The sequence below is a fragment of the Tenebrio molitor genome, chromosome 1, assembly GCF_963966145.1.
Source record: "Tenebrio molitor chromosome 1, icTenMoli1.1, whole genome shotgun sequence".
In the NCBI taxonomy this organism is placed as follows: Eukaryota; Metazoa; Arthropoda; class Insecta; order Coleoptera; family Tenebrionidae; genus Tenebrio; species Tenebrio molitor.
The window spans coordinates 6,266,779-6,289,109 of record NC_091046.1 but is presented as its reverse complement, the minus strand read 5'-3'; the positions used below and the strand labels follow the sequence as shown (position 1 = coordinate 6,289,109).

Here is a 22,331-nt window from a genome sequence, read left to right as displayed (position 1 = left end):
TTAGAAATTAGAATGATATTTAAATATACAGGTGTGCTATATTTTTGAACTCAGAAAAACATAATGAATCTAACTGTACCAAAAAAATTGTATGTTGCCATTAAAAAAAAATAAAGTTGACCCTTGACCCTTGCAAGGGAGGGTAGCTAAGGGCAACATTTTTCATTCAGTTTATAGTACTTTTTCAACTCTTTAATTTGATATATTGCTCGTTGAAATCGGATGTCAAATAAGAAAGATATAAGCTGGGGCGTTTTTTTGTGATCACTCTGTATAAGGCTTCAAACGTGTGCAATCAATTTTCCCGTATCACTTCATTCAGAGCCATAAAATTAAAAAAAATGATTTTTACAAAAAAAAATTGTTTTCCCGTGCACGCTCATAATTCACAATTAATTCAAATAACATATTTATGAAATTATTCCAATTGTAATATTAACACCCAAAAATGATCAAGATTTACAACTGCAGTGTTATCAATAAATAAATAAATACCTCATTGTTGGGAAACATCTGTTGAGAACTTTTCCAGTAATTCTTTAGTCCCTTTAAGGTACTATAAATAACCCATGTTAACCTCTTTTGTGGAAGTACCTAATAATAAAATCATAGCTAAATTTTGCACTTTAATATCGAATTCTATTTATTTCAAAAACCGGTGATGTTTTCATGATTTCAATGACATCAAATTTTTACTCTCAGTGAAAAATTATGTAAATTAATCTAGCGGTTATTGCATTAAAATGAAATATTTACTCGTTTCATTAAAAAATTTGAAATTTTTACAGAATGTTCTACAGCGTTACACAATTATTCCTGAATTTTTTGAGAATTTTAAATCGATTAGAAGTGTGTGTTTTCGCTGGGGCGGTAAAACTTGAATCACCCTGTACATGTAAAACTACTCCTAAAATAAAAATAAAAGATGAAACTAATAACTAGGAGTATTTTTTAACAATGAAACATTTTACTGTCGGTTTTTTCTGTACAACTTTATTTTGTTTAAACTTTCGCTGGGTGATGACTGATGAGTGATGAACTATGAAAAGAGCAAATTTGGACTTAATTCTCCTACCTACGATAATGAATAATGATATGTGTACTGAAGGTTCGCAGCAAATTTGAAGTCAACAGGTCAAGTAGATCTTGAGATATTATGGCGGCCATTAAAAAAAAAAACAGTTTCGAGTAGAGAATGAATGAATCAATGAATGAAGATTCTTTTTCAAATCGATTCATGAAGTTTTCTTTATTCTTGAAGAAAATAATTATTTATTTAAAAATACATATTTTTTCACATTTCCAGACTGGATCCCCTTAAAATTCGATTCGAGGCGATCGGACGACTTAAAATGCGGCCTTGACACCGTAATTTTTCTTTGTTTCAGTGATACGGTTTCGATTATCAATAATTAATGAAAATAAAAGCGTTTAATTAGAGCCGTGACTCACACGATGACTTTTAAACAAAGGCGATTTTCAAGGTGCATAAACAAATTCCCGCATCGGTGCAGCGAATGGGCCTTTGTCGACTATCACCTCGTGAACTCGGAGATACCACCTATCTCGAAATTGAGCAAAAGAAATCAACAAGTCTTACGAAATTGCTGGAAATTGTGGCCGAGTGTAAACACTTCCTTTCGGATAATTCTATCTATCTGCGAACTTATCTCGGGAAAAATAGAACGGAATATTTCGCCGGACCGCGTCGAGGAAATCCCACCTAGATGGGGCGCTCCGCAAGGGTCCCGCGGTGCCGGCGCGATCGATGGCGCCCCAAAAATCCGATTCCTAATCTGGCATCAAAGAGGAGAGAGTCCTGAAGTGTTTATGGCCGCGTTATCAACACATCAGGCTCTAACTGGTTTGAATAGTTTCTCGGATTAGGGCGCGCATCCCGACATGTTTGGTTAGGCTTATCAAGGGCCCGTTGCAATAAACTGTAACTGTATCAGTCTTCAGGAGCAGCACGCACAGCTTCCGGCGCTCCCGGAGTAAGCCGGGTCGGTTGGTTTTGGCCCTCTTTTTACATAATCGCCAAGCGGAGCGTCTAATTCCCAAATCCCCCATTTGCATTTTATTCCGGCGCAAAAAAAGAAATACGCCGGGCGCCGTCACGTGACAGAATTTTAACAAAAATGATAATGGAGATGCTAAACGCTTTGGTAAATTGGGGGCGGCCCCCGTTTGACGTGTGAATTCGGGGGATGTCCCCATCCGGCGGAATTGCGTTTTTGTCGATCGCTCCGGAGGGAGGTGCAGTCAAAATATCGATGTGTACAGTGCGGTGTTGTAATCTTGATAAAATTACAAATAACAGGTCAACAACGATTGACGCAAAGAAGTGGCTGCAAACATCCAGTGACCTTTCGCTAAGCCATAGACAAATTTAAAAATATTATCTCATTATTTAACAATTGCCATCATTAGCTCGACTAAATATAAAGCTTGTTTAAACTTGATTCGGTCGTTTATTTTGATGCAGAAAGTAAGTGCGCCGCGAATGCGGAACTCGCATTTTTACACAATTAATCACAAAACTAGATAAACTCGTTAAAATAAACATTATTTTTATCCCTTTTATGGAAGAAAAAAATTGATATCGTAGCACACAAGATCATTAGAAATCAATTTAAATTCCAACTTTATATATAGTTTCGACGGAAAAAATGCGATCAGGATGCGAATTAAATTCAGTCCTGACGTCAGGGTCGCGGTCACTCTTTCCTTGATCAGGTGTGAACGCACGAGATAAAGTCTGTCCTTAGGAACCTGCCAGTATATTAGAAACGTACGTCGAATTTTCAAAAAGCAAAAACTCACATTTTTTCCCCCATTAATTCCAGATTTAAATCGCACAGAATAGACCTGGAAGATTTAGTCGAAACTTTTTTTACCAGTTTATTTTAACTTATTGGTGTTTATACAGGGTGTTATTGAAAGTTGTACAGATATTTTAATCACGAGCTACTGGCTTCATATAGAACTCGGAAAAAATATTAAAAAAATTCTATGTCAAAAAATAAAATGAGATTTAGTTTTTGAGCTACAATTTTTTTTAATTGCTTTTAGTCTTCTACATTGTCTTACAACCTCGTAGGTAAAATTTCGGCACATTTTAAAAATACACCCTGTATATCACATTTTATCTAATTTGTAATTAATTACGTAATTAAATAATCGTTCCCTTTTATGTTGCAGTTCGCAAACAGCAAAAAATGGGATAAGAATTTACGACGCAAGGAACAACCTTGTATGATACCTCCTCTTTTGTGTTGAACAAATTTGAAATTTTATTCAAGACTGTGGAGTCTCATCCAATCCTCTTCCTTAGAAAATAGAAGAAAAAAATCATAATTAACAACTGAAAAGCAAACGATGCCGTAGTTGTTAAACTCTGGGCGTTGGTTCTTATTCAAATCAGATCGAATCGACCATAAATCTTCAGCAAGTAAACCAGAAGCAAAAAATTTATAGATCGATTTGCACAATTTTTCCATGGCGAACACCTACACTAGGAAATAAGTTCAGCGATCGAAATGTGATCAATGACGATTTAGATAACAGATAAGCTATATTTTCTACCTGACTCACACTGTGTCAGCAATTGTTGAGACCGGTTTTTTTTGGAAGTTTTGATTGAAACGAAAAGTGTCTGGAAAAATTTCCGATGGTAAGTACATCGTCGTGGTAAAAGTAAGAGTCAAACAGTCCGAATGAGATCATCGAATGGGGCCACCTTGGTATTTAAACAAGATGACTAATAATAATAATGGTAACAAAAAAGATATCGCTTTTTTGACACGCGATTTTCGTGGCGCTCAATCTCGATATGGCAATGCAATAAAAATAAATTTGCATTTTTATATAAAAAAAATAAATAATAATAAATAAACGTAGAGATCGACACGACCGTAAAGGATTCGGTAATTGGTCAATTTGCACGGTCAAAGCTTGGTTGTTTTTCACAAAAGTGGTGCGAGCAGTTTGGCATTATAATAAAATAATCCTGGCGATTTAAATTCGTCGCGTTAATTTTAATGCGACAAGTTCATAAATCGGCCAGGGAATTACAACTAAAAAGCACAAGCACGCTATCTCCATCCTGGAGGCGGCTTAACCGACCGAAATAATGTCAAAAGCGGGACCAGATTTGGACGCTAATCCTTCAAAAGTGTTAATTTGCAGTCTTAACAACAGAAGGGGGGTCTAACACGTGTGACATGGATGGGTATTAACTTTTGACGACCTTAATTAACGCCGCTGACGAATGATATCCAATTGTGAACACTATTGTGATGTTTTAAATTGCAACTACAAGTTGCGACAACGACGGCCGTCCAGGTCAGGACTGGAGTCCGGGGTCTGGGGCATCAGGACCGTCAAATAATGAATGGCGGCAATTGTCGTCCGGAAATAGGATTATTGAAAAGGGGATCATCAGGAATGAAAAAGGATTTGCATTGATTTATTTAAAAGTTCGTCTTGAAAAGTTGCCAAAAATTTGGGAATTATTTACGGGCTGAGCTTGTCGTTTCGAAAATATTGGTCAGTAGACCGAAGTGATCAATTAGGAGGAAGCAAAAAATTATTGGATAGATAAGTCTGAAGTGAATATCTGGGTACTAAATGTTGAAGAAGATCGAGATATGTACATGTATTTTAGTAATAACTGACAAATCGATTTATCGATCACAGAAGATTTTCCTGCTACAATTGCACCACTAAACCTCAGTAAAAATGAAATTTATTCGTTTTGTTTGCAAGACTGCCAGATATTAAACATTATTAAGTAGATTAGATTAAATGACATCTTTTGTCAGTTCATATTGATATCACGGCAAGATTACCTCCGATAGTCTGGTTTAATTTGGAAAATTGGGGACATTTTCGATTTGAGGAATTTAAAAAAATTGAAGAGTATCAACTTGTAAGTGGGTAAAAGAGACACAAGTTTAATCTAATCTTTAGTCTTTAATACTAAGTATGTACAGTGGCACAATTACAAATTTTGACTTGGTTAGCTAAATAATTCGCTTTTTTATTTAAACGCAAACCAGACGCGTGATTTATGGCCCAAATGCTATAATTTGCCAACAAAAGGACCATTCACTAGTATCCGGCCGTTTTGAGCCTCTTACTTACAGCTTTTCCATAAAAATTACAGTTTCCGTGGTCACCTAAATTTACGACAGCACAAGTAGCAGGCCATAAATAGTAGTAGTTTATTTAACGAGTTCGTGTGTAAATTGGGCTTTTTTGGCATGAGTGGGCCAGTTTAAAACGCGAGTGAAACGAGCGTTTTGAAGATCCACGAGTGCCAAAAAAAAGACCAATTTACACAAAAACGAGTTAAATACAACGTTTTTTTGTTCCACGAGCCTCTTAAAGGCTCCAAATCGCTTAAAATCTTGAAAATTAGCTTGACGTTTCGTTTTGACAAGTTGTCAAATTTATCAAAATCCGTTCACACAGAAGAAAATTCTCAAATTCTGACAGTGTCGAACAAAAAAATTATTTTGAAAGTTGAAATGTAAAACTGCTTTAATTCAAAATGTAATTGTTTTTTTCCGCTGATTTCGTAAATAATTATAGGAAGTGAATCTGGGTAGGTCAGTAGAAAAATCAGAATTTGACTTTTTGGTTGAAATTTACATTTTTTTTTGGCTCTGTTTGTAAGTGAAAAATTATCCAAAAATTGTGAAATGTACCTTATCAATAGAAAGGTAAGTGTGAAAAATGTCGACAATTTTATTTAATTAGAAGTCACGATTTCTCGCGTGCGCGTATACCACCCTGTATAGCAAAAAAAAAATTGGATAACAAAGAAATTATTCGGGTGGAACGTATTATATTTTTCACGAAAAAATGTTGTGTTCCGTTTAAATAATACCTAGTAGATAAAAATGGTAGACAGTCTTTTTGTGCTAAGAGATTGACGACCGAGACGCAGCCGAGTGACGTTACGATTTACGCGATCAGTATAGTATCACGTCTGAATTTATTTACAAATTCCTTCTTAATTTTTATTGCTGGTTTTATGCGAGTTGAAATTTCTGAATAACAAAGTATTGTATCAAGTTCGCGTAGGGGGCCCCAAGAAACCCACCTGGCCCCGGGCGCCTTAGATTTCCCTCGGACACTCCCAGCAGACCATCACGGGCCCAAAATTGACTCGTCTTCTCATGTCCACCGTAATAACTGTAATCCAGAGCGAAATTCAGGGGCGGTCATTCCGGTTTCAGGTAGAAACATAACATCGTCCACGACTGAAAGTTTTACGCGAACCACCAGGAAGTAATCTTCACGCCGGTCCCATTACTTGTCATTCGTGTGCATAAATTTTCGACGCGAACCAGCCCAAGCGAAATGAATGAGTGTAAAATATGGCCGGTAACGGGGCTCCGATTTTAGGATGCAAGGTGAACCTTGAGGTGAAGTGTTACGCTAAACGTCCATTATTTTCGGTTTTTTATCACCGGTGTGACAAGTAGGTGCGTTGTCAGAAATTTGAAATTTAAATCGTCAAAAAGATCCTTCACATTTTTGGCGGCGGGCCAAGGAGGAGAAACAAAACGCAACCCGAAAGGAACACAGTTGCAGTGTGCAAAATGATTTACACGTGCGTAAAATATGGACACGTGTTGGAAGTTCGCCGGCAACGCCGTCAACTTTTCATTTTCCACAAGATCTGTCTCCGAGCGTTCTGTTCTTGTTGGAAGGGAGTGATAAGAGTTATCTCGGAGCAAATGGAGCCGGTTCGTGCTCGCACATCATCACTTGCATTATTTTTATAACATTTTTCATTCGAATAATCGCGGTCCAAACGTTCTATTTTTGCGGTTCGTATTCCGTTAAAAAATCTGTAAACAAGAGTCTATTTTCGATTAAGAATAAATAGAAAAATAAAAGTGACGCAATATTTTTTTGTATAAAATATGAAATGTACTTTAGACACATATTTGAAATAATTAAAGTAAATATTTAAATTGACTGTTGACTAACACTAAATTACTCGGCTTATCATGTTTTTCATATGTAGAACTAAATTTAAAATATGTGCATGCTTTTGCCATTATTGTGTGCTTTAAAAAATATCGATAACGTGTTTCGATAAAAAACAGCAAAATAACTCCGGTCCTGGAAGAGAGACGCGGAGTCGTGCTTCTTTTTTAACGCGGCCAATATTTTCATTTAAAATTCCAATCCCTTACTGGGGGGAATGAAAAGATAATAAATGCGAAACTTTGGCGATATTTTACAGCCGACCAATAAATCCACCCCGGGATAAACCACGTTTTTATGGTTTTTTATTTAGAAGTAGAATTTTTACAAAACGTTAATTTTACGACCCCCTTCTTTGTGATCCTCAGCCTCACCGAAAATAAACTGCTTAATTTCCCTTCGCAAATATTTAAATGCCGCCCTAGAATTATGTCAAGGTCCCCCTCGTCGGTTCTAGGCCGTCCCTGGTTTACAAACCAAATTTCCCCCGAATTTGCATAATCTTGCATATAATGCTTTCATTGAACGTTCGATTAAAATTTCTAATCGGCCGGTGAGTCAAACAGAACCTTTTCACGCGATGCCTTTTGTCCGTCCATTGTGTTTACACCAAACACAGAAATAAAACTACTTTACAGCTTTGGATCTCACCGGGGGGTGGTAAAACACCTGGAACGCTTTGCATGTTTTCCAGTCGAAAACTATCGCGGGGAGACTTCCATTTATTATCGGTTCGGCCCAAATGTGACATTTGTGTCTAATACTGCACAAAACAATAATGAGGTTCAATTCCCTCAAGCAAACAAACATATTTCTGTGGTTGAACTCAATTAAACCGGACCCCACTTAATTAATGCCGAGTCCAAAGTATCGGGACTAGGACTAGACGAAAATGTCCTCTCTTAACACGTAATGGCCGACCGCTTGGAAAACTGCCACGTCGACACTTTTCTTTGCTGCGGAAAAATCCGCCCTCATCAGCGCTCGATTCTTGGATGATCAAAACACTTCGTCCCCCTCTACAAACCCTCGGTGTATACTCGGCGCGAAGTCGCATGCAAAAGTGCTCTCGGCCATGTTCGTCGCCGGTCCGGCGCCAGGACGTCATCCTAACAGTTTTTTTAGCGACCAAACATGAAAATTGACACTTACGGCAAACTATTCGTTGGTAACGGCCCAAATATTGAAACAATCGAAGAATAATGCATCTGCATAATATGTGAAGTTGGCCGAATGGGCCTTGGAAATTTTCTGTTCTTTTGAGGCCCGATTTGTTGGGGATGTTTATTTATAAGCTTCTTTTTTGATTAATCCTGTTAAGTGATGAAATCGTGTCAACAAAAAAATATTTCAAACAATGGTCGGTCTAGACACCTATCAAAAAAGATTATTGTGTAAATGTTATTTTTGTTAATATATTGAATGTAAACAGAAAAAGAGGACAAACTACTACACAATAAAAGTAAATGTTTGTTTGCCTCTGAATCAATTTACCACTTATAACTAGATTGGATGTGAAGACGATTTTTACGTCGGATAAAGGAAACGTCGATGCACGTACGACGACGACGGAGATTTGGCAACGTGGCAGGCGAAAGGACAATTTCGGACCACGATTAGAACATTTTGACTTTCATAATCGTGTTTACCCAAGTGCACTTGAGTTTTTCTACTAATGCGGCAGATCAAAGTCAACAACGAATATAGAAATGATTCAAATATTGATCGATGGAAATATAAATATCGACGCTCTCTGTTTAGGGAACATTGAGATCTGTCACCATCATTTACAAGTGATTATGACAAAACAAACACTCGTTACAGAAATACTTTTGAAATTTTTATTTAATCATCGCGTTATCGCTTTTCTGCTAAATCATTTGCAAACTGATTGGTAAAAGAATATGACTGGTCATCAGATCGAGTCGTTATAGTCGTTAAATGGCGGCTAAATAATGCACTTTTCAACCAACAGCGTAAATTGATATTAATAATAATAATACTTAAAACAAAAATACATTTGTCACCTTGTACTTTGTAAGTATGTTTTTCTTGTCCTCTCCGCCCTTGGGTGTAAGGTTCTCTCCTTTATTTTATTGCTTACAGACAAACACGTTTTATTGCGTTCTGTGTGATTTTGGTTTATTCTTTTCTTTGTTGTAGATCTCCCGACATAGAATCCTCGGTCCTATAAGGTAAGATCTTATCATTCATCTTGACATCTTTTCTTTAATTCCTTTCGAGGTAAATATATGACTTTGTCGACTAACTTCGCCCACAAAAGTGTTGGTTTATGTATTTCTTCCTTATACTATTCTACCCTTATTCCAATCTTCTAGTTTCCCAATGTTTAGTAACTTATTTGATTTTATAAATTCTACATTTTAACTCCTCTGGCAAATTTTCTATTCTCACTACTCCTTCCTTCTAGGAACTCTTCCACTTCTTACTATACCTACATCTTTTTTTTTGTAGTTTTTAAGTAGATTTCATGACTCGGGCTAAAGCCCTCGAGCTGGATTTATCGTTCTCCGGGCGTAATCATCGTTGTAACGCCCTTGGTGCATAAATAGCTATATTCTTAAATATGTATAAAACTCGAATTTTTTCAGCCTCTTTCTACAAAACACTAATTTTCCATTCGCCTAAACTCTAAATCGTCTGGAAAATGGCATTTGCGTGCCTTGGCAAGAAAATCGAAACAGGAATTTTTAATGAAAAAATTTAGGTTGGCGACACTGAGTGTCAATGTGTCAATTTGTATCGAATCAGTAGAGGCCGAGGGGGTTATCAGACTGACGGGCGGGCGACCACTACGTCGACAACCCTTATGGACAACTAGTGACGGGTGGTTAGAAATAACAGAGAGAACGACGACAATTTTGAATACTTGAGGAATTGATTGACTTTTGTGGTGTCACAGTCGCTTCTTGGATCTTTTATGTTGCCAATGGAAAAAAATGAATTCCCTATACGGTAATATTTTAACAAAAATTATTATATGTATTTCGACAGAAAAAGTTTTCTGTATTACACGGCTAGAAAATGTCTTGCAAGTGCTTGCACTTGTGACGCCTCGGCTGACGCCTCTGCGCCTACAAACCGTGCTCGCTCTTGCAAAATGACATTTTCTAGCCTTGTGATACAAATAACTATTTTCATTTCATACTTTCTTTTAATGATCTCGATTTCTTTCTTTCTCACATTGATGTTCCAACTTCTAAAATCTGAGCCTACTACATATTTCGATCATTCTTAATTTTTTTTTAATTTCATGCGAGACAAATTAGAAATTCCAAGTCGATTTAGTGTTGATTGGTTTCTATTTTAGACATTACATTTACACATTTTATTTTTTTTCTTTCCAATTTCCAACTCTTAGGAATTTGGTTCCATTTCTTTTCAAATTTATCATTAGTGCATCCTTTTCTCTACTAATTTATCATTTCTGTCCGGGAAATTTATTGCTTCCTCTAAGTATGTTTCTCGCAGTGTGTTCTTTGGAAATTATAATTCTATATCTTTATTGATAGTTATTCGTAAATTATAGTTTTTTATCTTTCTATAGATATTGATTAGTTGTACAATCTTTAATTGTTTCTGATCTCTTGCTTGCAGATCTTTCGATACCTAAACTAGTTCTCAGTTTTCCACTCTGCATTTTTCAAAATTCAATGTCTTCTCTTCCTCTATTTAGATTTTGTCATTTTCATAATTGTCACATTTGTTGTTTTATTTATATGATCTTTCTTGCATAAAGTTGTCTACACCGATTTTTTTAAGTGGCATCAACATCGACCCCTGAGTTCAACCGTTGCGTACACTTTTCCTCCGACGTCGCCATCGGCACGCAACACAATGACCACACATAAATTAAATTCTGAAACATCTCTCCAGTTTTCACTTTTTAACATTTACCACAAACAAAAGGTAAACACGACGTGCGGGGGTGGACACCTGAAATTTACATCCTGCATAATCCTAAAACAGAAAACGTTTTATCGACGTGAAGAGCGTTTCCACCACAACGTGTACGCATACATTATTTAATAAAGACAGGATCCCACGCAATCCTTGGAGGAATTTTCATAAAAATAGTCGAGCGGCTCGAGATGTCCATTCGACCTCGCTCGGAGTTAACACAATGATCGTCTGAAACTATCACCGCGATTCCTTTTACAGTCATGGGATTGGCACCGTCGATTCAAAGACGCATTATTGCAAAATTGAAGGGTCAACCGACGACGGGGACAATCTAAAACCTCAAGATCGTTTTTTCATTTTCTAATTTTGAAATCTCGAGGTTGAGGAAGTGGTTTTCCGTCGTTCGGTTCGTGTGCAATCGCCCCACAAAGACGGAGTTGTGCAAGGGTGTTAATGATGTCACTAAAACGACACCAAAGAGCCATACCAAAGCGATGTCTGCCATAAATTTCTTTCATTGCACGTTAAGTGATAACACGACAGGATCGTGTATCAAGGACCGTCCTCGTCTCGGTAAACTCGTTCGAGATTAAGTTTTTCTTCTGGTCGGGAACTCAAATTCCGGTCCTCCGGCGGCCTTATTTTTGGCCTCTTCTTATGATTGATTAATCGAGCGACTCGACGGTATTGAAATGTTGCGACATTTCGTGTAAATCCGGTCGAGTCCTGTCCCCTTCGTTTTACAATGTTACGAAACCGTTCCCGGTGCATAATGAATTAATTTCGTTCGGATGGAAAAATATCTTCCTCGTGAAAAAATAACAGTGATTAATCCCGGTAAAGCGGCCATTAGAGTCGTGGTAATAAATTTCAACTGTAAAGCCGTCTTTATTACCAACTATCCCAAGGAAACGGAATGTGAACTTTATTATGTCGTGGCTTTCCTCCTCCTTTCGACGGAACAAGTGATCAGTTTTCAATAAGGCACAGAGCCGGGCTCGTTACACATCCAAATGACTTGTATAATTAAACGAAAATAGTAGTAAAAAACCCTTAAACTTTTACTGTTCGATGTTAAAAAGAGCGCAATTAAAATTTTAATTAAAATTTCCATTTTCCTTTATCGGTAAACAAGCGGGGAAATTATTACGGTGGCAAAAAATACTTACAACACGACAAGCACAAGGAATGTAGTAAACAAAACCGTAAAATTATTAAGTGAACTTGGAAATATAATAAACGGAATGGTGGTTTCGTATTTTTTTTTACCGGGATTGAAAACAAACAGCTTCGGGTCCGGACTCCTGAAAAAGGACACGATAAACAGGCAAACAAACCGATTTGTGTAAACACTCCAGTACAGCCTGCGATATCACGTTTGTTTAATTAATTCAAATTTAACTTGACCAATTAGGCCGGAGCGTTTTTTCAAATATTTATCTACCAGAAGCTCTGGACGAGTCTTCCTGGCTCGTAACGAGGACGAAATATTTTTTTTTCTTAATTAAACGCACTCCTCTCGGTTTAATCCTGGCGGTGGGCGGATCATCAAGAGTCTTAGTTTCGAGTGTTTCCTCCTTTAATTGTGCTTATTAAAAGTGAAGGTTGCAAGTGTAATATTCGAGTGGAAGCAAAATAATTTCGAGTGTTTATGTTGAAATGTAAGCACTCTGTTTTATGACAATACAAACTTCCAGAGAGTCGTCGCGTTCGAAACTTGAACGTCTTCGGAAACAGTTTATTAACTATTTTAAAAAATGCCAGACGCAGTAGTTAAGCCTCCAGACGGATAAACAAGAACATCATCTCGGCTAACTGAGCGAGATGATTCCCGGATTAATTTCAATGAAAGCTCTTGAGTGATGCGGAGCAATAAAGCGCGTTTGTTATGGGCGTACTTCGAAAAAATAATTGGCTTTTTACCGAAAACAGTCGTGTGGGCATAAAATGACCTATAAAAGTCCAAATTGTTGCGTACCGTTATCGAGAACATTAATCAAGTAAAATATAGGTGTCCCGGAGATTAGCAGCGCGGTTCTAAGGGTCATTACGCTTGCAACATCGAAATTATTGTTATCTTAGGCCAGATTAAGACCGACAGTTCGACGTCGAAGGCCGGGGCACGAACGAAACCGGCCTCCGGTTCCGACGAGAGCGAATTTATTTATGGTCAGGAGAAACGATTCCGGTGCAGGAATTATCAAAGCGAAAATGTGCTCATTTTCGGTGGCAACTGGGTACGCAAGGTTGACAAACATGAAAATACAATTATTACAAAACGTTCGTCACAACTGTGGAAATTTTCGTCGTGCAATAAGTTTTGAGCGACATTAGAAAATTTCCTAATCGTTTACAGATGCTTCAGATAGCTGAACGATTTTAAATGTTCCAACTTTCGAAATGTACCACGGATAGTTTTTAAATTGTCACGAAAATGCAACGGTGGAGGAAATTTTACGCCAGTGTCAGCAATCGTACCCATCCGGGTCAAATTTGACCCCACCGTACAAATCGCATCTTAATTATTTCCAATGAATGTGTCATACAAAAGTTGTGTGAATATGTTGCAAAGAGTCTCTTTTACTTCCGTGGATAAAAACATGGAGAAATATGTTTTATGTAACAATAATTCCTTATTTACGAAAACAACAATCGTGAGACGAAATTCTTAATTACATAATAATCAGAACGATAATAACAGACGAGATCAAGTTTAATCTGAGTCAATATCTCTAGATTGATATGTACATTTTTTTCAACAATGTTTTTTTATAAGTAATCTTATACATATCAGTTATGGCATACATATTTCGATTTCTTATCCATTGTTCACACAAAAAACATATTCATCGTAACTTTTTTTTTGGTGTCGTAAGTTGGTATTTTCATTGTGAGGACAGAGATAATAGGTCAGCAGACTGTCAATTCTTGCAAGCAAATTTACACCAAAGCAAAAAATAAACAGCAGTGGTAAATAAAACAAAAAACCATAATTCAATGAGATTAAAATGATAATACGAAAAGCTGCAAGGGTTTTACCAACAAGTTACCCACCTGGGGTCCATTCCTACCCCAGGAGAGAATAAACTGAGTTATCTCATGAACTCTTTGCCCTTTATAAAGGTGTTGGCAGTAAGAAATATCGAAAAAAGAGTATCTAGCATACCTAGTGCATAATTCAAGTCGTATTATACGTTTCATTAGGTTTTTCTGTGGCTAGGGTCAGCGATGACCCCAGTTCGGTGGCGAGTGTGGAACTACAAACTAGTTAAGCGACTTTGAAGAAGGATACATTTTCAGAAGATAATAATTGTTGCAGGACAGGTTAGCAAGCAGAACATTTTTTAGCCTTCCCATTTTAAGTATGTTTTCTTTTTTTTTTTATTAGTGTAGTTAGTGTTTCTACCTTACTAGACAATTAGCGTGTTCTCATTTCGTTCTTTTTAGTTTTTAATCATCTTCATCTTAGGCCATTTTGAGACAAAAATGGATAATTTTTTAGTTTCGAAAACAAGGACAGATTTAGATTCTTCAATTTTAATTTTGGACGTTTAAAAAAAGAACAAAATTTGGTACATTTCACTTTTCTAGGTTAAAAGATGTTTACTATTTTGATTTTATACTTTTTACTAATCTAAACACCGTTCACGTTGTTTTGGCATAATGGAAGGCCATGATTTATTTTTTTTAAGGTTGGACACACCCTTTGATCTCCGTCACTAAGTGCCAGACATCAAAATGAACATAACATGTTGCTGAATTTCCCGCGATGTCTGAGTACTCTTGTATTGCAAACTAGTAAAACTGACAACAATGCACTAGACATTGACGCTATTTATAACCCCAAACTTAGAAAAACATAATCCAATTCAACAGACAAATTTTCCATGGCCTCCCATAATGCCAAACAAAACAACGTGAATGCATTTTACATTTCAAGGCCATCAAAATAAGGTTGGTATTTATAATTTCAGGATTATCTGCTACACAAGCCTCCACCTTGTAGTGGAACATATTAATGGAGCCAGTTTCTCACTGAACAAAACAATTTCGTTTTCTGCCGTCCTTGGAAAAGTGCCATTAGAAACAATATTTAGAAACATTACCAGTTCTGCGGCCTCTAATGCTTTTTTCCAAACGCTCTTCGCTCACCCGATTTGCCCCCAATTGAACACGTCTGGAGCATATTTTTTTCCCGTACAAATTATCTTCAATTAGGAATTCAAGAAGCTCCAGATGACTCCATAAGGCGGCATTGACCATCTAATTAAAAGCACGCCTCGGGGCGTAAACGAGTGCATAAGAGCAGCGGGATCGTTCTCATTAATTTATTTGCTTAATTTTGATTATTCAACGTTTAAAACTTGTTCATTTATTTCTTTCACTGAAAAACACATGATTTCCGGGTGTCGTCATTTTTGCAGAAATTTGCATAACAATTTAAATAAATATCTTACCGAACCAGTTACCTACCTACCTCAAAAAATAACAAGAAGCTTCTTTTCTGAATCTGATTAAAATACATGTATGGATATTTTCAAAATTAAAAGCAATTTGAGAGTTTTCACAGAATTTTTTTGTTTTGTATTTTTAATACCACACGCCCAGTTATTTTGCAAATTACCAACACATTAATCACCAACAATTCGGCATCGCTGAAAAGTGGAAATCGTGTTCAAAAAAGTGACTATCAAATCTGTTTATCAGAAACGCGTGATGCATAATTTTTATTATAAATTTTAATGAGCATCATTAATAAATAGATATTTGAATTAATGTCGTAACACGCCCACGAGCATTGTTTAGCCACAAAATTTCCATTTTTATGGCTCCAAACAACACGTAAAAATATTATGGCCAGTAAACAAGTCTCTCACAAAAATCCCATACAAAACAATTTTCCTTACGATTGCAACCATCTTGTTAGTGTCAGGCTTTATCATCATTACGAATTAAAATTACGCATTATCGCAAACGAACACGACTTGTCACTTTTGATACATTACAATTTTAAATTACAAGTTTATTTTAGTTGTACCTCTTTGCTTTGTGCGTTTTTTTTTGTACCATAATCCTCAAGGAATCTATTTATACTCGAATGTCTCGCGCGCGGAATTCGTAATATTCAAAAGGAGCGTTTTTAATTAAAGAGGAAAATTTCTTTCTAGACAAATTATTAAAAGAATTTCATTTCTGTTTACAACCTGCAAATAAAGCGGCTCCCTGAAAAATCCAGCAACGTGCGCGATTTGTGGGTCGTTCGGCGGATTATTAGCGCGAGGGTGCACTTTTTGGGGGACAGTTTTTAATGGCGTTCAGGGGATGATTGATGCGCCAGTTCTGGTGGATTATCGAACAGCCCACTTTCCGTAGTCCGAAATGCAGCGGAATCGTTCCGATTTTCTTCGGCGCTTTCATGTCCTTTCGTGGCCGGAAAACTCCGAAGAAAGCGTGCAGGTTGAAATGCGAAACCGCCAGAGAAATCAAACTCCGACAGTGTCCATCCTTGTGCCAATATTTACCTCGCTCCTTGCGCAAATACGGCAGGAGTACTTTTCCGGTACTCGCACAGCATTTTAGCGCTGATTAGTACCGCGATGAATCGGAGCAATCGGAGCTAATAACGATCCAACACGTGTCGGAAAAATATTGTCCGCTCCTGTCAAACGTCGTTTCCACTTGGTCAAGGATGCGTCGCCACAAACAAAATTTCATTAACCACCCATCGATGATTTACGCTGTTGGCAGTTGCGACGGCGAATTTGTTATTTCGAATATTACATTTCGCGACAAACAAATCGGTTTCGATTTGAATTTTTATCTAATTCCCTCCAATGACGGAGGACTTTAAATTTAGTTCAAAGGACTCCGGGATAATATTAGTCCGGATCGAACGGTATTTTTCCTGAATTTTAAAACTCGCAGGAACTCCGACCGATAAAGAAAACAAAGAACGGCAGATGAGGTAAGGGAGACGCTCGAAGGAGTTCGGAATTTGGTATTTTTAAATTGTAGCTAATCCCGCTGTCAACAAACCTTGAAATTAAATAGGGATTTATATCGAAATTTTATTTTCAAACTTGGGAAAAATCGCTCGAACAACGGCTCCTCGTCTTGGTACGAAGTCGTAAAATTAATTCCGAAACGGATTTAAAAGTACCGTGGGGCGTTGTGGCCCCCTTCTCTAGAAATTCTGCGTGTTCGATTTATCGAATGTTTGGAAAACAGACTTTTATTAAGAACTTTAAAGCACTTCGAACAGTTGTTCGGGAAAGTGCTAGAAAGCAGGTGGAGCATCGCAGTTTTTCCACTTCTTAAATCTCCTCCGTTTACAATTAATTCCGCCTGATTGACAACGATTCGTAATTTGGTACGAACTGGAACTATCACGTTTGCCAGAATTATACCTGCATTAAATTTGACGGCGGAGACTTAGCAGATATTCCAAACTCATTGTTTTTCGAGATTACGTTCCGCAATTTTTATGTCGTACGGCAAACAATTTGCAAGCCTCTGGCCGCCATTTTGAATGTTCTCATTCGGAAAAATAATAAAGATGTAACCGGGAAATAAAGTTTCAAAACAGCCAGAATAATATACGGTACGTTTCAAAAATGTACGATCAAGAGCTCTCTGTTGAATTAGGGTATGTTTTTCGAAATTTGAGGTTATAAATAGCGTCAATGTCTAGTGCATTGTTGTCAGTTTTACCAGTTTGCAATAGAAGAATACTCAGATATCGCGGGAAAGTCAGAAACAAGTTATTGATTGATCCGCATGTCAGGCACTTTAGTGACGGAAATCAAACAGTGTGTCCAACGTTAAAAAATAAATCCTGGCCTCCCATTAAGTACGCCAAAACAACGTGAACGATGTTTAACTTAGAATTTGCGAATTGCAGTGCTACTGGACCGTATCTAGGAGACGACGGTGACTCATTCATATAGGAACCGTTCAATCGAAAACCATTTTTGATCTTAGTTCATCGCGAATGGTTAAGACATATGTTTTCAGATCTCTTGTTTTTCACAGATGCTCTGGATCGTATATCTTTTTAAACATGTGGTACAAAATAACGGGATCTGGTCAAGTATTTTTAACCCCTGGAATGAAACTGGTTCCTAAAGACTAAAAAGAAAATTGTTTTTGTCGAGGAGTAATGTCCAGGATCGCCTCGGTTTACCGTTGAGATAAATCAACCAGTTTAAAACCTCTAATTACCATGCCATTTACATAATTTTGAATTAATTTCGGATATTATACAATTTTAAATTATTTCGGGAGTAATATTTAAAAAGGTGTACGGGTTCGAGCGTTGTTTTCGTCGTAAAATAAAGCAGTGGTAGTCAAGATGCTTGGGTGGTCGTCTCGACCTTTGCACCAAGGAGAGTGTTACTTCTGATTCATCCGGTGTAGATTGCAAATTTCAAAGTTCCTCGTTTTATCGCACTTATCTACATTTGAGGGTTATATTTCACAAATAACGTAATAATCATTCGTTAATTTACATTCAACATGTTTGATTGTTGAGTGAGAAATCTTATTTACAAGAATAGTTGATTTTACACCCTATAAAAACAAGATAAAAATATTTATTGTTTACACTAGTTGCGTCATAAAAATTGTATCTAAAGAGCTGGTCGATGAGACACAAAATATACAAAAATGAAACACAAGTTGCGTAAGATGTCAAAAATTGTGCAATTTGGGGCATCGTGACGAAAAGTAGTTCTTTACCAAAAATAAAACGTTACGTAGAGAAAGCGTTATGAAGACATAAAATATGTATATAAAAACTTGGAAAAATAACGAACACTTTCCACATGTGGTATCAAAAATGTTTCTTTTTGGTTGACGAGGTTCTATTCAAAGATCAAAATTAAGAGCAGACAGTCAGTTTAACATTTTTTGTTCAAATAAAATCTAGTCTGATTTTTCACAATAAGTAACAAAACAGGGTCATGGAAAATCTTTCCAAGCAGAAAACAACTAAGATGTCCTTCTTGGTCATTGGACAAAAGATACGAAATTTTTATTGTTGTATCTTGAGACGATTCTGTTTCATTTTTTAAAACGTTCTTCAAAAAAATGACAATTATTGATTTAACTGATAAATTTTAATGGGTACATCAGTTTTCAGGATGTTATACAGGGTGTATCTGAAGTACCACTGGAAGAACTCGTCAATTTATAAGTTTTCTCTACTAACATTCTGCAAAATTCGCAAACATTTTTTCCCCCTAATTTTTACCAAACGAGTTGTTTTGTGTGATTAACTACATAGTATGTATCTATTTTTTTCTAACCATGATTTTTCTAATTTGATTTCTTTTTCTCTAATCATTAACAAGGCTCCGTTTCTATCACAAGAGAAAATTTTTCGCTCTTATGCATAAGCGAGTATACATTTTGATTACTAATGCATTCCACATTTAAAATCAATTTGTAACGGTTTTTCGTAAAAAATTCAAGTAGAAAAAACGTTTCATTTAACAAGCTCTGCTATGTGTTAAAATTAACTCACGCATTTTAGATACACCCTGTATATATTATTTATTACATTATAGTTATTTTAGAGCATATTTTTTCCTTATCTGCACTTTGCAAGTCCAAAATAGTTTCAATCTGTCTTTTCAGTAATATATCTTGTCATATAATTTATTGCTCTGACATATCAGGATGTTTTCTTGGAATAGTGTTCAAATATTTTGAAGTTCATTATGCAACTCGAACAGAACAAAAAGAAAACACGTTGGTTAATCTTCAATTTTTTTACGGTGGCTGTGGAAAAAATCAACATTTCTAAAAATCTCTTGCACTCGAGTTCTCGAAAAAGTCGATGATGACACTGCAAATTTACTTTTCTCCTTCAAGATACATAACGTAATAAATTTACCGCCGGTGTCAAAAACCGACAACACTTTATCGAATGAAAAATCAAAAGGTAAAGCCTTCTTCAAATAATAAGTACAATAATCGATCGGTTCACATTTAAGCAAATTTGGTGAATGTCGAAATCAAGTTCAAGGATTTCAAATTTTACACAGATAACAGTGTTTGTTGTTAACACCATTAGACAATAAATAAAGCTCATGATATAGGTCCAGAACGATAAGGACCAGCACAGTAAATATTTTCAAGTCGGTTCTCCAAATTTGTCTGTGTTTCTGATGTTTGCTCGTTTATTTTTCTTCATTCATGATTTTCTGCATGTTTACCTTTTAATACAAATATAAAAAGATTACGTTTCTTTGACGACGAAAAAATCTACTTCAGATGGTTTAAGCTGTGGGGCCTGTTGTGGTACTTTCGCTATCGTTTTTCAAATCGATGGTAATTAGTAATTACCGAGGTAAAATCGTAATGTCTTCAAGAAGAATTAGTCATTAACTCATTATCAACTTGTTTTGCTAATTTCAAAGTTCACATCTGTGACTCAGATAAATCAAGATATTATTTACCGTTTTCTGTGCTATCGCATAAATTTCGCGTGCAAATAAAAAACATTTCAATCGCGGCCTTTCCGTCGATTTCGATAAATCACGCGAAAATAAAACCTTGACCTTGCAGGGGCTTTTAAAAATTACGTTTTACGACACCAGAGCAAAAATGACAAGTGGAGGCTGCCAAGACAATCCCGCTGTTCACCCACTTTTATTTTATAGTTTACATTTTGCCCAATTTCCAGCTCCCGAATCCTTGAACTTTTAACAAATCTCCAACAAACTTATTCGCAACGAAAGATTTAATGCGTTTTTGCCGGTGTATATCTTGGCCCTTATTCAAACACGCTCGAAATCTGCGCATCACTCAAATTTTCGAGTCTCGTAAATCAAGCCCCGGGTCGTGGGGAATTCTGGATCGGTCCGGGTTTCGTCGACGGAAAGTGCAACCTGGAATCACTTGTCCGGGCAATTTGGCAAATGCACAGATGAAAAATGATGATCGCTTGTTTTCTGGTGTCGCTGTCGAAGGCGATTTAGCAGGATCGAATCTTTCAAATCGGCATAAACAGAATCATCTGCCAAGGATGTTACATAAACGTACAAACAGATGTAGACTGTCGTCAGCGAATAGTGACATAAACAGGCGGTTCATGGTCCGTCGACCAATTCCTGCGATGTTTTTCAGAATTTCATAAACACGGAGTGAAGTGCGTACGAGTGGCCTCCGAATAAACACCGTTAAACCACTAGAATCGCCGACAAATCGGGAACTAATTTTATTTCGGGGATCGGTTATGACGCTTTCTGGGGGATTATTGTCGCGGGGAGGCCCCCATTCGGGACGGCAACCGTCATCAATCACCCAACGTTATGACTGCGCTATCTTAATTAAATTTTATTCACGCCTTATCGATAATAGAAACGTTGATGGGTCGAAGACACGGTGTCGTTTAATTTGGAAATTAAATTGTCACAAGGGAGGGAGGAGACACTAAGCCGAATTTGCCGAGGAACCAAAAAGTGAGCGAGGAAGGTGTTTTCCCAAAGTTGACAGTTACAAATTGTGGACAAGGAGGGTTTCGATTTTTTTAGCAAAGTGGCAGCAAGTGTTCTCTTTTGGACTGTGTTGTCTAGCGTAAATTGAAGAATAACATTTGATGTTCTGAGTTCATATTAATTCAGTTCAATCAAAATATGAATGTAAAATACATAGTTTGTAAATTTAAAAAATGCATTTTTTGAGTCAGTCATTCGATTTCAAAATTATTCAACATTTCTGAAAACGAAGAAACCATTTTGTTCGATACCTTCCTAGAAAGTGAGTCTCTAGCTATAGTTACCAGTGGGTGAAGGTTTCTCATTCGTTTTCACTCACTCGAAAATTTTTCCAATTCTTGCTGATAACGTAATTCTCTTCATCATCCATTTCCACAATTTTCACAACATGCACACAAGCACTCTGTTGACATTGCAGAACTTTGTTTATTTTATTTTTTTCCAGAGCACAAAAATGAGATTACTTTTTATTTAAAAATTTGAATACAAAGTTACAAACTCACTTTCTAAGGAGGTATCGAACAAAACGAAATACAGCACTCGAGAGTAAGGCCGTTTTCGTTCACTTAAATTGCGTTCACGCAATTCGCGTGAACGAAAGCTTTACCTTTTTTTTTCCTCACTCTTACTGTAAATAACTATTTATGTAACTTCAAAATTTGAATATGCTTTTTAAAAAGTGATGGGCATTTGGTGATTCGATTTTTAAATTTTATTTGGCCTCTTTTATATTGAGAAACGGAAATGAGAAAGAAAATGCATTGATAAAAAATTACTTATAGGATTAAAAATATTTTGAAGCAGTAGATTTTTTTTTGGGTGAAATCATCCCCTAAAAATCGTGCCTTGAAAACGAGAAGAGATAAAATAACTAAAAAGTTCTAGCGACAAAATTTTCTT

The 22,331-nt window shown here is 36.6% G+C and overlaps 1 protein-coding gene and 1 long non-coding RNA gene across 3 annotated transcripts in view; one reads left to right on the top strand and one right to left on the bottom strand.

Annotated features, from left to right (window-relative positions):
* The window catches only part of Sesn (Sestrin), a 291,235-nt gene that overhangs the window by 27,533 nt on the left and 241,371 nt on the right, over positions 1–22,331 (bottom strand). The gene's annotated exons all lie outside the window — the stretch shown is intronic.
* On the top strand, positions 9,506–11,076 carry LOC138134052 (uncharacterized). Its single transcript, XR_011160621.1, has 2 exons — positions 9,506–9,981; positions 10,789–11,076. It is a non-coding gene; the product is annotated as an uncharacterized lncRNA (long non-coding RNA).